This window comes from Phyllostomus hastatus, unplaced genomic scaffold (assembly GCF_019186645.2).
Source record: "Phyllostomus hastatus isolate PE091 unplaced genomic scaffold, TTU_PhHast_1.1 phas_contig_150, whole genome shotgun sequence".
Lineage (NCBI taxonomy): Eukaryota > Metazoa > Chordata > Mammalia > Chiroptera > Phyllostomidae > Phyllostomus > Phyllostomus hastatus.
In genome coordinates, this window is record NW_025333611.1 from 24651683 (window position 1) to 24667270 (window position 15588).

Consider the following 15588-nt stretch of genomic DNA (forward strand, 5'->3'; position numbering starts at 1 on the left):
TCTAAAGTTAAAATTATTCAATTACGTTTTTAGTACTCATTACCTACAAAAAAAAAGGACCCTGTCCTTTCTGAAATTATATACTTTTTTCCATATAAATGGAAGAAGTTATAACTTTGGGCAAAGCAAAAGAACTGTAGAAATTAGGGTCATCCAGTCAGATACTCTGACCCAGTAATGGAGAATTCTGGGAAATCATGGCCACATTTATAGAATCTGCCTGTTCTCAAATAGAGCAAATCTAATGTAATGATTTAAACAATTTGCTTAACTTCCATGTGAGAGAAAAACATATATTTATGAAAAAGTGTTTAGCTTTTCATAAGGTAATGCCGAAAGTTTTCCAAAAAAACTTGCATGTTTCAAATCAAGCTTGAAGAATACTTAGCAAAGAAAAGCACAGGGCCTTTTAAACTCTAGCTAGAACAAGCTTCCTATGCAAATAATGCCCCCAGTTAAATATATCTTCACAAAGTATCACTGATTCATTTTGTCATTTCACGTCAAATTCCAAGTGATCTCAATTTTTTACTTGGAAATGAAAGCTTAAATTATTCCACAAGCTTTTTTTGGGGGGGGGTATCTAATGATACACTTGTTTCAACATGAACTTGAATGAAACATTTAGAATCAGGTAAAAACATAAGTACCTTTTCAAAGAAGTTGTATTTAATGAGGTTGTTTTCTGTTTTTCTTTTTAGGATTTATTTAGGACTTGGGGGAAGAAGGACAACAAGATATTAAGGTTTATTGGAAATCCCCTCAGGAAAATTTGGTGCATGTGTTTAAATGAACAGATAAGGGATCTGCCATTAGCTTGTTAAGCACATAGCGTTTACCTTCAAACACCCTAAATAAAACCCACCCTCACCACACCACATAATCTAGGCTGTCACCACTTTACACTACCAGCAAAGACATTGATTTTTAATCACCTCTACTGCTGCTACCACCCGAATTAGTGAAGTTTGAATTTTGGTACATTACTACTACTTGAATTTCAGTAAGTTACTTTGTTCATTAATAATTAAATGTCCATTTTATAACGTCAATAGGTAAAATGAAACATTAAATATTAAATTATTGATTTGTAGGGATTGGCAGAGTACTTAGTCAAAAGTTTTTTATATTATTCATGAATGTGTGTCTCAGAACGGTAACCATAAAGCCTGAAGAATAAGCCTGGTACTGTACAGTTCTGCTTTTTGCATCACAGATGAGAGTATTTCTTCTACCCTTGTTCACAAAGTTCCTACTGTAGTTAATGAGGAACATTATCTGCTGGTGGAGCACAATGTCCTGTGTTTGTGCAAATGAATTAAAATGATGACATACTCAAATGAGGACTAATTAAATACAGAGCTGTTCTTCTAATTTAAAAGCATGAATACTTCTTGGGCACATTAGGTTCTAAAAATCGGATATTACATTTTTTGTGAGCTTAACTAATTAGGCTTACCTTGCATATAAAAATTTGGTTTATTTCTGAAACTACCACTAAACCTGCTGATAGCTGGCAAGGTGATTAACTATTCATTAAGATATTTTAAATAGCTTTTCAACACTTGCTGCACAAAAAGAATTTTTTAAATGAGGAAACAAATGAAGTACTCAATGGAAACATTTAATATATGCTTCTAAATTTATACCTATTTGGCTTAACTGATTCTCCTAAAAGTAGAGAAAACAATAGGGTTATTTCATTTTTTTCCCAGGAAAATATAGTTTAAATGAATGTCTTTTGTAAAACTTAGTGACGCATTTCCTTACAGTTTTCAGTTTTGTGATCCTTGATAATATTCTAGAATTGGTAGAGTCTTCCCTGTAGTCAGTCAGTGGTCCTAAAAGCCCTATTATTTTCTATGTTTTAATTTTCAGAATGGAAATGTATTCCTTTTTCTGATTTCACACCATTATCTTTTTAAAGATTTTATTTATTTATTTTCAGAGAGGGGAAGGGAGAAAGAGGGAGAGAAACATCAATGTGTGGTTACCTCTTGTGTGCCCCCTACTGGGAGCCTAGCCCTGCAACCTAGGCATGTGCCCTGACTGGGAATCGAACCTGCAACCCTTTGGTTTGTAAGCTGTCGCTCCATCCACTGAGCTACACCAGCCAGGGCTGATTTCACAACATTATGATAAAAAGTAACACCTCTATATGGTAATAGAAGGAATGGATTATTTTCTCAACATGATGACCCTAAAAACATGCAAAGTAAAATAAGCCAGGTATGAAAGATCACATGATTCCATTTATATGAATTACCAGAAAAGACAAATCTACAGACAGCAAATTTGTAGTTGCTTGAAGGTGGAAGTGACTACACATGAGCAGGAGGGAACTCTGAGTGGCGATGGTTCATCACCAAAATCATTGAAGTACACTGTAATTGGGTAGGTTTTATGATACGTAAATTGTATGTCAATTATTATTTTTAAAGCATGGGGGGTAGAATGGGAGATAGAGCAAATTGCTAGAGTATCTGTATTTTTTAGAGTTTGAAAGATTTTAATAGAGGAAAAAACAGTACAGTACTTTCACCCAGAGAAAAAAACTGCAATACCAAGAAAGTGAAGGATCCCCAGCACCTGGCTTCATGCCCTACATAACTGCCTTTAGATGGATTGCTGTGCATTTTATCAGACCACACACACAGCACCCGCTCCCCTCCCCCTTTCCCTCAGTGGCTTGCATGCACAGTGAATACACACACCCATGCATCTCTGAAAACAAATTTTATTAAAAATCAGATAACACAAAATTCACCATTTTAACAGTTTTAAAGTGTACAGTGGTTTGTGTATTCATGATTTATACAATCGCCATCTAATTTCAGAATATTTCCATCACCCTTGCAAAAATCTCTATACCTCAATCCCCTACTTCCCATATACTGTAGCAACTACTAATTATTTTCTGTCTCTGGATTTACTTATTCTGGGCAACTATGAACAAGCATAAAAGGTGGCCTTTGTTTCTGGCTTCTTTCACTTAGCACAATGTTCTGAAAGTCATCTTTTTTTTTTTTAACCTAACAATCTATCATGGGTTCAACATTGCATATGTTGAGCACTGAAATTTACTTCATCCTTTTTAAAGTTGGATATTCTATGAGCAGAGTCTAGTTTATTCCAGCAGTTCCCTATCATTGGACAAGTAGGATCTTTGTACCTTTTTTAAAAAATTATAGATAGTGCTGCATTGTTCCTGGTATCTTTCATTATGAGGGTCACGTTTGCTTTTAATAGTGCTCAGGCTGATCATTTAAACTCAGAATTTAATTCTGAAAATTTCAATAAACTTACTCCCTAATAGTTCTGTTTAGTGTGATTTGTGGAAACAGCAAGTATGTCGTACCCGTGTTTGCGTGAGGCACTGCTCTTTGGTCCTGGGTGACAGCAGCCTGTTTACTCTAGCAGTGGAACCGAGCGTCACCAAGCGGATTATGTCACGCCCACACCTCAGATTATTTGTACTTTAGAAGGGCTCACTTCATTCCAAGGGCTCACTTCATGCCTTTCTTTTGTGTGTGTGTGTGCATTTACAACAATCATTGAATGGTGTCATTTTTAGGTCACTCTTTTTGCATAGATTTTAAAAAACTTCTGACACGGGCCCATTTTTAATTTCTCCTTGAGTGGGACTGTGTGGCCATTTACTCCATTGCATGTTATCCGTGTGCTTCAGTTGTATCCATGCTTGTTACTGGAGACAAGATCAAATGTGTGATACCTGACAGTGGCTCTGTTCAGATGTCACCCACTTTGTTCCTATTTAAATTCTCAAGAGTTAAATTCCACCACAGTAGCAGTTAAAAAGAAGACTGAAATCAACATCTCTAATTCAGACATCTGTAGAAATAAGTTTTGTTGTATAAATTTGTATTGAGCTTTAAGAGTTGAATTTTTTAATAAAATGATTTAAAATGCTTTCCTTCTGCTTTTTTTTTTCTGTTTTGTTGCTGTTGTTGTTGTTGTTGGGATTGGGTAGTTTGTTTTGAGGGCATTTGTTTTGGCATCCTGTCTATAAAGTTCTATGGCCTGTAAGTAGGCTTGCTTTTTTTAATGCCTTTTTAAAAAACTGCTGTTTCTTACTGCTTACATGTGGTACATTTTAATTACTACGTGAGCAGGCATATTGAATCAAATAAGCTTCATCAGATGCCAATGTCTGTCACAAGGCCATGCTTAAAGCACAGGCTCAGATTTTACCATCTCTTTGACCACTTTGGATTCTGACTCTGGTCTAGATCAGTCTTCCTGGTGGAATAACATGGTTTTGGCTTTTTCTATAAAAAGATTCAGTCATCTCTGTAGTTTCATAAGAGATTAACCTACATCTGCAGTGAGGTGGATGGTGTTTAAACATGGCTGGCTTTGATCATCTGCTTTGAACCCAAGATCGACTTTAATATTTGACATGAGTCACGCTGATTTTCTCGTTTTATTCATATCACAAAAATAAGAGAGAATCATTTATGAAGAAACCATGGGACTAGGACCCAGCTAGAGGCAGAATGGGAGCTGAGTTAGGAGGATGAAAGTCAAGACTGAATTGAAGGCAATCAAGAGGAATCCGGGGCCTTAAGAGGGTCAGCAGAGGGAAGGCTAGAGGGGTTGTGCTAAGACGTGCAAGGGAATGTCTTTTAGTACTGATACTGTGTTATATAAACACTGATACAGAAATTTTAGTGTATCAAAATAAAGGCTATCTACATAGTTTTAAAAGCAGTAAGTACTAAAAGTAAAGCAAAAATCAAGCAAAATGTATGTTAACGGCTTTAAATCAATGTTATAAAGAAACTCGATTCTACAGCAGTTTTAAAATATCCACATATCATGAGGCAATTCTTGCTGATATTAACATGTTTGCAAAACCTCTCAGAAACCCACTTGGAGCCCTAAGGTTGGGGAATTTTTCTTAACCACTAATTTAAATTGCTCATGCTGCAATTAGAGCTTGGGTCTTCTTGTTCTCTCTTTATTAGAGATGGGATCAGGTCACAGCCCCTAAGACGAGAGCTGGGAACCTGTGGTCCCTGGCCAAGCTCTGGAAGAGCGTCCACTCTCTACTGTGCATGGGCTTCGCTTCAGCTGCCCCCTAGGCTGAGTGTGCTCCTGCTCCTGGTGCTGCTCCAAAAATACATTCTTCCCCACTGGCAATGATAATACCGTGATTCAGAGCAGAGCCTATGAGTTCAAACAGTTAAAGAGCTATAAAAAGTAGGCAGTTTATCAGCATGTTAAAGAGGAACAATGTCGCTAATGCCTGGAGTATGGCTTCTGTCCCACTGAACGCAGTTTAAAGCCATTAAGTGCCTACTGTGAACAAAGTCCTGCTTTTGGCATCCTCCTTAGAAGTAGAGTGTTTCGTGCTTTAATGCTTTAATTTTTTTCCTCACAACTTAGTTTCTTTTTCTGATCGCCCTTGGACTCTTCTCTTAATCCCTTTCAAATTCTTCACATCTTGCTTTAATTGTACAGCCCAGATAGGGGCATGCATGATTCATGCATCTGACGACATGTACATAACTGACCTCACATTTACTTCTTTTTCTGTGGCTAATAATGCTTATTGCCTACTTTTGAGCTGAGACCTGAGAGCGAAAGATACATATCTTAACACTAGCCCCACTAATACTTAAATGAGACTTTAAGTCATTTTTTAGTTTCCTTTCTTTAAAATGAAGTTGTATTAGCTTCTCTAAATCATTTCAATTCTGACGTATATATGTAACTTTTAAATATAACATGGAGCCCTGGCGGGGGTGGCTCAGTGGACTGAGCGTGGGCCTGCAAACTGAAGGGTCACCAGTCTGATTCCTGGCCAGGGCACATGCCTGGGTTGTGGACCAGGTCAGGGGGCGTGCAAGAGACAACCACACACTGATGTTTCTCTCCTCTTTCTCCCTCCCTTCCCCTCTCTCCAAAAGTAAATAAATAAAATTGTTAAAAATAAATAAAATATGGACACTATATATGTTATATAAAGGGCAGGGGAAAATATGTTTAGAGTTGTTCATATGAGAAATAGTACAATAATTAATAAATAATAATACAAGAATAAACTGGTTCATGTACTCTCACTGTAAACCTTCTTTTGTTCCCATCCTATATAATGTTATAAATTTATATATAAAATAATAAAATCTCAATCATATTTTAAAAAGAATATATTGACAAGGTGAAGTGTTCCCTATCTATATTCTAATGTTATCAGGCTATATGAAGGTATATATAGAATAGAATATCTTCTTTATTAAAAAGGTGCATAAACACACGTGCATTTCTCATCTGGAACAAATATTTTATTAAGCAAACAAATTAATGACTTGATGTTTCTTTGAAGACCTCTTGAATTGATTTGAAGAGGTTTTGACTATACCTTAGAAAGAAAATCTAATTGTGCCCCAGTAACTCCTCAGTTTGGCTTTTAAATACTTTGTCCTTTTAGTCTAATTGCATTGAAAAATGTTATTAAGCTGGCACATCACCATAGGCCAGAGTTGTTACTTTACCATGAGAGTAATTCCTTCTTTCTGGTCCATCCGTGCCCCCCTCAATGATATAAAAATAGCCTAACTCACTCTAAGGTACCGAGGACTTCCCTCTACATAAGCACTGGCCTCCTGAGTATAACATGTCCTTTCACAAAAAGTCTAGTAGTCATTTCCTCAGTTCAATAACTGAAATGCCTTGGACAAAATGAAAGCTGTGCTACTCTTAAGGAAAGCAATTATGTCCATCTCAGCAACATGGGGAGTGCAGGAGAAACAAGCGTGGCTTTCAGAAGGCAGTGCCTGTGAAGGAAAGGTAGATTTTTGTGTTCTTTAATTTGATCTTTATAATATGTAATATGTGCAGTGACATTTTTGAAATTATAATAGATACCCATGCACCCTGCCTCTTAGTCAAATTGAAAAGACATTTGAGTATAGTTGAAATACCCTGTGTATATCCTAATCACAGCCCATCTTCTCACCAGATGTTACTATTATTCTGAATTTTAAGCTTATCATTGTTACCATTTTTTATATTTTCACCATGTGTGTGTCTAGCCTTAAACAATATAGTATTATTTAACATGTTTTTGATTTTCATGTAAGTGATTATTCTTCTGAAACCTGCTCTTTTCACTCATAAGTTTGTGGGATTCCGCTGTGTGAATACTTCATGAAGATCTGTTTACTAGTATGTAGCATTACATGAACATGGTGGAATGTGTTGATCGGCTTTCCTGCTGATGGACATTAATTTTGCCTTCAGTTGCTTGCTTTTACCAACAATGATCTATTAACAGCCTTGTGCCTGTCTTCTTGTGCACTTGCATGCATGGGTTTTCCCAGGGACCTGCACAGGGATGAAGTGCTACATTTTTTCCTTTGTGGTTTGTGTCTCTTATCCCAAACTCATAAAAGCAGCCTCCGTATTTTCCTCTAAGGATTTTAAAGTTTTGCTTTTCACATTTAAATATTTGCTATCTGCCTGGTGTATGAAGTATATTCTTTCCTCTATGCATCACCACTTGCATCACCTTTTGTTTAAGCTGTCCAGGTAAGGTACTGTTGAGCTAACCATAAGGCATTTTTCTGGGTTAGACCTAAGAACAATGGAATGGAAAAAACCCTCACTTTTTCTTTTTAAGAAAGAAGAATCTTTAAAATGTATCTACCTTTTCCTCCCTCCTCTAGCCTCATTCTCTCAGTTCTCACTTACATGGAGTTGGCTTCATTAGTAGAGAATATATTATATGTGTTAGAGGAAGCAGTACCTTGGGATAGTATGAATTCCTATCTTCTTTTTTTTTTTAAGATTTTTTTTATTTATTTATTTTTAGGGAGGGAAGGGAGGGAGATAGAGAGAGAGGGAGAGAAACATCAATGTGCGGTTGCTGGGGGTTATGGCCTGCAACCCAGAAATGTGCCCTGGCTGGGAATTGAACCTGGGACACTTTGATTCCCAGCCCGCGCTCAATCCACTGAGCTACGCCAGCCAGGGCTTGAATTCCTATCTTCTTAACAAGAGGTTAGTACACTTTTTCTGTGAAGGGTCAGATAATAAAATGTTAGGCTTTGCAGGTCAAGAGGGAAAATCAAGGATATTATGTACAAAATACATAATATAATTAATATATATAATATATTATAGTATATACTATAGTATATAGTATAATATAGCTAGAGAAATATCAAGAGGGAAAACAAACTGACAAATATTTTATCAACAAACTTAAAAATACAAGAATAATCATGTACACTTTTTGAAAATGCAGGTCTACTAACACAAAGAATGGAATTTTTCCTGATTATCTAACTTAATTTATTCCTCCTAAAAACCTGATGAGGTAGGTATTGTTAATTCCTACATTTTGTTTATAAGGAAAATGAAGTTCACATAGTGTTACCCTTCTAGCAAATGTTGTAGCCATCATCAGAGCCTAATGCCAGAGCTTGTACTCTTGACCTCGATACAATTTTGAAAAGGGAATTAATAATTGACCTTAAAGCTGAAGAAATGGAAGCTTGAAGGGAGCGGGTGACAAGCTCATGCAGATTGTGGGAGGGCATGTCTGTCTAATTTCAAAGCTGTGTCTGTCCCTTCTGCTCTGTTACTTCGAGACTCCCAGAGACCTCCAAATCGCAAGTGACAGCTGCAATGAGCAAATCAGGTCCCAAGTAATGTGACCACTTTAATTGAAACACTTGAATACACAAAGATTTATATATCTTTAAATTGTAAAAGTTATAAAGGAGTACATTAAAAAGACATAATACTGAAGGATATGTGGTGAAAGGTAAAAAATAAAATGCATTAATTCATTTTTCTCACCTATTTGCTCTCTCCTTAATTCTTTCCCTATTTTTCTCGGTTTTTCTATCCCTCCCTTTTGTTGTGTGTTATAAGAGCTGCTCAGAATAGAGTGAAGCAGCATGTGCCCAAAGGTAGACTTAGATCCCAGAGCAATAAGGGTGCTCTTACGGACCAAATAGAGTGGGAACCTGAAAGCCATATGAATTTTTTGAGTCGAGGAGTGGTTTTTAGTTTTCTGACATCAAATCAGTGTTCAGCACGTGTTCACTGAGTGGCTACTGTGCGGTAGCTTCTGGGAGAGGATCCAGGTGAAAACGCCTGCCTGTGCCTTCAAGGAGCTCAGGATCCCCAGCTCCTGGAGTTCTAACACTCCAGGTGAACTTGGAGAGTGAAGAGAAGGCCCAAGAAACTCACCCCTGGGGGGATGGTGCCATCATAGCTCTGGCACCTTACCTCCTTCATTAACAAAGATGCAAACTAATTAATGATATTAATTCTCAGTTAAATGATTCATTTGATTAGGCAGTAAATCTGATCAACTTCAACTTTAAGATAAAACAATTTGACAAAACCACAATCACTACTTGTGTATGTGGCTACAAGTACACATGTAAAAATACTTTTGCAGAGTGAAATCAACTACACTGTACTTGTCACATGCCACATGTCAGACACTGTCAGAGGTGTCACATGCATATGTCATTTAAAGATTACAACAGTCCAGTGAGGCAGGTGTTATTATTATCCCTGTGTAGATTATTTTAAAGACTCAAAGTACTTGCCCAGTTGTTACACGGCCAATGATGAGTATAGCCATGATTTGACCTAGAGAGAAGTTCTGCAAACTTGAAAATGTGGTAATACTTGAAAAGAACCTATGCTGCCTTATAATTCATTTTCTGTTCTAAGGGCAAACTAGGAAAAATAAATCATACACACAGCATTGAAATGGTAACTGAATTAAATTTTGCCTCTTCTGCCAAAGGGCTGTTAATGTTACAGTTTTTTAATCCTCAGTCAAGGATGTGTTTGTTTTTTGTTCATTGCTTAGAGAGAGAGAGAGAGAGAGAGAGAGAGAAATATCAATGTCAGAGACAAATGTTGATCAGTTGCCTCCTATACGCACCCTGACCAGGGATTGAACCCTCGACCTAGGTAGGTGCCTTGACTGGGAATCAAATCCGAAACCTTTTTTGATGTACAGAATGATGATCCAGCCAACTGAGCCACCAGGCTAGGGCTCCCAAAGGGCTTTTTACAGGCAATAAATCAGAAGCTGAGTTATCTCTTTGAGCTTTGGATTGGCGAATTTTTGTTCAGTTCTGAAACAAACCAGAGATGTCTACCTGTAGTTCTAAATACTAGCTTACGCGAGAACATGAAGCTCAGTCCCCACCAGGTGTTAATCGTGTGGCCCAGCGGCTCCTGCAGAATTCCTCCGGACACTGCGCTTACATTGCATGTGCAGCTATGCATGTATCACGTATACGTTTCCTCACGCGGAAGGGCCAAGCTGAAGTGGAAGGTGCTAAGCAGAAGGGCAAAACCAGATTCCACCTCTGGCTCTGCCCCGAACCCGTCATATGGCTTTGAATCAAGTTAAGTTTTAAATTCCTTGTAAAACGATGATAAAAATGGTTTCTCTGCCCTCGCCACTAAACTCAAGGATCAAAACAGACCGTTTACATAAAATGACTTACAAAGTCCAAAGGGCTCCACGCACGCAGGGCACTGTTTTCTAGACAGCACACCGGGCTCTGCGCTCACAAGCCAGTTGCGTTAAGCTGTGGCTGGGGCAAAACCAGAGTCCAAGCTACACCTGCTGAAGCAGAGATCCGGCCTGGTTCCCTCGAATGCAAAGGGCAGGCTAGTTCAGCTGTGTTCCCAAGTCCTGCTCAACCCCTCCATACTTGAAATGCCTACTTGTCAGGACAGAACATAGTGGTTAAGAGTCCAGGCTTTGTCATCTGACCAACTAGAGCTCGACAGCCAGCTTCCCCAGTGGAATCTTGTGGCAATGTCCTTGCTCAGCCTCAGTTTTCACATCTGCAGAACAGGGATGATGACAGCATCTGGGTATGGGAATAAATGAGCAAGGAAATGCTAAGGGCTTAGCAAGGAGCCTTGTAAATGGAAAGCAGGCAATGCGAGTAGGTGCTATGCATTGTTGTGGGCAGTGAGAGTCTCAGTAGCAGTGGTGCAGAGCCCTCATTAGAGGACTTGGACACACTTTTTCATGCTGTTGTGAATGTAATTACTTAGGACCTAATTTGCATGTATTGTGCATGTATTGGGACTAATGGTGTTGCATACAATTTTGTTTTTGCTGAGCAAAAGATTTACTTGTTTTAAAAAAAACACAGTTATCACTAATACAGATTTTTCCTCTTGTATGCCAGGTGTATATTTCCTTCTGTTTACATATAATTCATTATTAGCTGGACCTGGGGGCATCTACACCAGTTGAATGTGAATCTTGACCATGGCTTTCATTCTGCGACTGACTCATAAAGTCACATAATGTTCACATTTCATTGCAAATACTTTTTTTTTAGAAAATGCACTTATCCTTTGCGTATTAGTTAACATTTTCTTAATGAGATTCATCCAATTTGGCTCAAATAAAACAAGTACCTGGTTACCTGACTTGATATGCACATCTCAAAATAAGTTTGATGAGATTCACTATTGGAATTTTCTTTGTTTCATGAAGGTTAATTCATGGAGGTTAGTTGAAGAATAATGTAAATAGTTAAAAGTCCTAAAGCATAATTTTAAGGAGTGTCAACTAGCCTGTATTTATTGTAATAGTACTTGGGAAATATCTCATTTCCACTTAGCTTCAGAGCTATAAATAGTTCTAATTTGTTTTTCTTTGTACACTTACTGGATAATTACAGTAGAACAAGCCAAGTTATATTATTGTAAGAGTTGGCTAACCTTGACGCAAACATGATAATTAAAATGATTGCTTTTTAATTTCTCTCCTTTTTAGGAGTTTAATGGGCTGAATTTACAGTGTTATAAGCCTTACAGAATTTGGTTTGAGGATCCCTGGGCTTTTCTGCCAACGTGTTTTCATTGTTGACAGTAGATGTTAGTGTCGTTGGGCCTTTCCTTCAGAAAGGAAACACCTGGGTCCTGCTTCCATGCGATATCTGCTTAGTAAAAAAAAAAAGCATTGTTTCTATCACACTTGGAGCACCATGGAATAACCATATGTTTCCATTCACCTATCCAAATTGATGCTGCTAACACATGTGCACACATGTGCGTGCACACACACACACTGTCCTTGAGAGAGAAACTGTCTCCTGGGCCATCAGTAAAAGTCATATATGCTTATTCCAACATGTCCTCCACCAACCTATTTGGAAATCACCTAAGGCAACAGTTGTGCTGAGCTGCTCCCCCATTCTGTCTCTGGTTTCTAGATGTCTGATTCCATCTAGAAAGGTACCATTTCTGCAAATGGACAAGAAAAGGGCTGCTGGGAAGCAAAGAAGTAACAAATGGTTTACTGCCCAAAGGATAGTCCTTTCATCCTCAGAAGGTGGCCTGAGCCACTCTGGTTCTCCCGTTATGGTCCTTCATAGTTTGCCAATTAACCGCTCCCAGTGCCCAGCGGTCGCACTGACCTGGACAGCATCCTTTGGTGTCTCCTCTCACTGACTCCCAGCAAAGCCATTACAAATGCGCTGTGCTTCCCTTTTTATGTCCCCTCAGTGGTGAGGTTGCTTTGTGAGAATTTGTTGCACAGGTTAAAACAACCTCTTTACAGAGTGGAAACCAAGGGGAAAAATAGAAGGGAGAAGTACATGCACACAGGCTAAAATGAGAGCGAACCTCCCCTGAAAACTTTTTTCATTGAAGTACCTAGACTTTTGTTGCTTTTGAGAATTTTAAAACACCACAATTGAGAGATGGGAATATTTCATTCCTCTGAGTGTCTCAGAAGGATTTTCCACCTCGTATCTGACTTCGAACAACTCTATAGTCCACATTTAAAGTGTCAAGTAATTTCACTGGCCTTTAGAAAACAAGGTTTCAGCTGGCAATTGGAGAAGCTTAGCACCTGCAAGTTTTTCCACTGTGCCCAACACTTTTTGAAACAGTGAACACTTCTCAGAACTCGAACCTGAGCACTCGGTTTTCCATGTTTGTGTCCTGCCCTCTAAGACGGTTCATTGGCTCTTACAGATTCAGCTCTTGCCTCCAAATAAATCTATGTCCCACTCTAACCTCTCACCCGTCTCAAATCCCTGTCATCAGTAGCCTGCTGGACATCTCTGTAAGGTGTTTCACAGTTGATTCAAACTCAGCATATGCACAGTGAGTGGAACTTAGCTTCTCTCTCTCCTTTGCTCTGATGGGCTGTCTCCTCAATCCACAATTTTCTCTCTCTCTCAACCAGTCTCTCTCCCCACCTCTCTCCCTCCCTATTCCCATTCCCACCTCCCTCTCCCTCTCTGTGCCTGTCCCACCTCTGCCTCTGTCTCCCTCTCCATCCCCATCCCCATCCCCATCCCCAGCTCCGTCTCCATCTCCATCTCTCTCTCACGGCCGTTCCTCTAATGATCAAGACTGGACTCATCACTTGATTCTTTCTCTGCCCATCTTCTTACATCTATGTACGAGATGTGTCTTCTGTATCCTTCTGGGTCTCTCCTGTGCTCCCTTCCTCTACAATCCTGTAACTAAACAGCCAAGTTTAAATGAACATTTATACCACCAATGCTCATTAGTCATTAATACCTTGTCAGGTACTGTAATAGACACACTGAAATTTTGATGTTGGCAAAAAATTTTCCCCTGAATTATTACAATGCTCTCCTAACTGGTGTCTTGGAAGCCCATGTCTCTGCCTTTCCATTGGGCCACAAATTAACTTTCCCAAAGATGACTTTTTTACTATTTTCCTAAATATCGTGCATCTATCATAGCTCTGTTATACGCATGATGTTCTAGAACCTTGAGGACTCATCAGGTGGGGCATCATAGGTCACTCAGTTGCATTTTACATCTTGGCTGTGTGTGTCCACCAACAAAATGAAATACCATCACACCATCATCTTCCAGCCTTATTGCCTCCAAACAATGCAGTGGACCAACGCCCCTGGGGGTGAAGGTCAGGGGCTTTGAGTCTTACACTGCCAGAAACAGGACTCTCTGGGGAAGACTGGAGTGTCCAGGTTAATGAGGTCCTTGGATGAACTTCCCAGTTGAACAAGGTAGCACCAAAGCACTGTGCCAAAGCACTGCCTGCGCCCGAAATGCCAGGTGCACATCTGAACAGTATGTATGGGACTTCTGCAAATAGGTTAGTGCAGACTGAGCATAGCCTGGGCTCAGGACAGCAGGAAAAACCTCCCTGCTGAAAAAGCTTCCATTTCTTTAGGTTTAAAATATGTCTACTTTTTATTCACAGGAGCAGTGTGTACATATTATAAATCAATTTGAATAGTACAAAAATATATAAAGTAGAAGTTGAAAGTCCCATATCCCTACAGATTACCAGACATGAAGGGAAACATGTTATACCGACATTTTCACTAAAATTTTCAGTATCCTTTCATTTCCATAGCACTCCCTTTTCAGCATCCCTCACAACAATATTGCTGACTCATTTTAACCCACATTTCTGCCTTCAGTGGCATTCCCAAAAGAGCAAAGGAAGAAGCCAGAGAAGGCACCGAGACCCTTGAGTGACCAGGGTAGACCATTCCCCACACCCAGGGGGGTGACAATTAGGTTTGTGGCACACAGTTGGTTGGAGTCTGCACTGCTAGCCTGGGTGCTCTTTGACCACTAGGTGGTTCTGTAAGCTATCTGATGCAAGTCCCACTTGCTGGCGGAAGTGAAGAACAGAAACATTGGAGGTAGGATTCCTGTCCTCACTCCTTCCCCATTTGTTCCCATTTTAATTTTCAGCCCCTTTGTCATGTCCAGATAGAACGTGAGCACACAGTCCACACACACAGTCTCGCTGAGGCTGCTCTGTGTTTCCTGCTGGGGAAGAGAAGAGGGCCATTTCCTCCCCCAGGCCAGGCTCAGGCTCAGGCTCGGACTGCAGGCTGCTTTCTAACTGTGGAGACGGACAAGAGGGCCTCTGTCCTGGTTCCAGCAGGGATAGAAATCTCCTCATGCTTTATTGATAGCTGCACGTGTATTGCATTCATTCATTCAACTTGCTGCTGCCTCATAATCAGGAAACCATGCCGGGCCCAGAAGACGGAGAGAGACTGGGGTACCTAGTCCTTGAGGGCAGAGCAGTCATGGAGGAGCAACAAACAAGTCGCTCACCTCACACCCATCCTCTCTTCTCCTGGATCTCAGTTTTTCCTGGGGAGCATGTTCCCTCCCTCCCCCAGTCCATGGGTACCAGGTGTCTGCCCTCCTGCTGGGGCATGTGTCCCTACCCTGGCCTGAGTTTTACATCCCTGCTTACACTTACTGGTTCAGGGATACATGTGTGGATTGGTTCCATGAGATATAACCTAAGGAATTTTTGCTGGGACTACTGACATAGTATTTTCTTCTATCATGCTGGTGTCAAACCTGAGAGTATGTAAGCCTGAACCTGTTGGCAGCCTTCTTGCCATCACCTGAAGGCTCAGAGTGAAGTGAATGTCTGAAAAAGCAAAGTCAAGAGACAGAAAGAGACTGGACCCTGGGGATGTCATCTGAATCCTCAAATCAAAACATCCCTAACACTCCACCTCCTCCTGAAGTGTCAGTGGATGTCCACTTAGCCTGAATCAGGTTTTCTGTCTGTAA